This window comes from Ornithorhynchus anatinus, chromosome 1, assembly GCF_004115215.2.
Source record: "Ornithorhynchus anatinus isolate Pmale09 chromosome 1, mOrnAna1.pri.v4, whole genome shotgun sequence".
NCBI lineage: Eukaryota > Metazoa > Chordata > Mammalia > Monotremata > Ornithorhynchidae > Ornithorhynchus > Ornithorhynchus anatinus.
Window position 1 is genome coordinate 163,645,967 of NC_041728.1, and position 1,960 is coordinate 163,647,926.

A 1,960-nucleotide genomic window follows, 5' to 3' on the forward strand; every position below is an offset into this window, starting at 1 on the left:
TCTAAGTGTCTCTAAGTGTATTATTGAATTTGTTCAATTTGTTTTCTTGTATAAAAACCAGTAGTAAGATATATATGTATATATAAATGTAGAAAGCCCTCAGACTTACAACTCTAATAGTTTCTGAAAACTGTATTTTAAAAGTCAAGAAGTTCTAGGTCAGAGCTAGTTTTCTCACAGGAGCAGTGCTATAATGGTGGATTGAGTCCTGAGCCAAAGTTGGTCACTCTAAGCAGCGTGGCTCAGTGGAAAGGGCCATGGCTTGGGAGTCAGAGGTCATGGATTTGAATCCTGGCTCTGCCACTTGTCAGCTGTGTGACTGTGGGCAAGTCACTTACCTTCTCTGGGCCTCTGTTCCCTCATCTGTAAAATGGGGATTAAGACTGTGAGCCTCACATGGGACAACCTGATTACCCTGTATCTACCCCAGCGCTTAGAACGGTGCTCCGCATATAGTAAGTGCTTAACAAATGCCAACATTATTATTATTTTAACTAAAATGATCCAGAAATGGATTTGACAGTGACCTACCCCAGTGACTGCTTGGCGATCAGATAAACTCCACTTAGACTCTGGTCTCCTCCCCTAAAGGTCCTTCTTCTTCTTTAATAATCATAATAATAATGATGGCATTTGTTGCGCTCACTATGTGCCAAGCACTGTTCTAAGCACTGGGTAGATACAAGGTAATCAGGTTGTCTCACATGGGGCTCATTCTTAATCTCCACTTTACAGCTGAGGTAACTGAGGCCCAGAGAAGTGAAGTGACTTGCCCAAGGTCAAACAGCAGATGAGTGGCAGAGCTGGGATTAGAAACCATGACCTTCTGACTCACAGGTCAGTGCTCTATCCATTGTGAGAAGCAGAGAAGCAGCATGGCTCAGTGGAACGAGCCCGCGCTTGGGAGTCGGACGTCATGGGTTCTAATCCCGGCTCCGCCACTTGTCAGCTGTGTGACTTTGGGCAAGTCACTTAACTTCTCTGTGCCTCAGGTACCTCATCTGTAAAATAGGGATTAAGACTTTGAGCCCCACTTGGGACAACATGATCACCTTGTATCCCCCTCAGTGCTTCGAACAGTGCTTCGCACATAGTAAGGGCTTAAATGTCATCATTATTATTATTATTACTGTATTTTCCCAAGTGCTTTGTACAGTGGTTTGCACACAGTAAGCTCTCAGTAAATATGATTGAAAGAATGAATGAAATAAGCACTAATAAAAATGATTGATTGATTGGTGGGTGTTTTTGAGAGGAAAGACCACAGAGAGGTGAGGGAAGATAAGAAAATAAAACAGAACTGATTCCCTAGAGTCAGCAGCCAGGGCTTCTTTCTTGGGAGTGGGGTCCTCGACTGGCAGAACTTTCCTGACCCCGCTTTAAGAACCGGCTCCCGCCCCATCCCTTAGTGCCATCCACCCTCTCTCCCTCCCTCCTGAGCGATCCGAGCTGCCTGCACCTGTCCCAGGTGTCGGGATGGCCCCTTCCCGCTGGTCCAGCTGCCAGGTGAGCTCACCTGGCGTGGCCGGCAGAGCAGCAATAAAAAGCGTCATGCCTGGCCTTCTGGAGGGCTGGAGCCTCCGCTTTCGTCGGTGCAGCCATGTGGTTAGCCCTCCTGTTCCTGCTGTTGCCGAGCGCTGCGGCTCCCCGCCAGATGTCAGGTGAGCAGCCCCTGCCCCCCATTTTCACATCTCAAACAGCCGGGCAGCCCCTGGAACAGAGGGGATTCGAGATACTCAGTTTCCTCCCTCCGCTGTGAGCCGCTGGACTCCCCCAGGACGCCTTCAGGTCTCCACTGTGGCCCTTCCATAATCCCTGTGACCTTAAGAGAGAGCTAATAATAATAATTAATAATAATTATATTTGCTAAGCGCTTACTGTGTGCCAAATACTGTTCTAAGTGCTGGGGTAGATACAAGGTAATCAGGTTGGACAGAGTCCCTGTCTCACATGGGGCTCA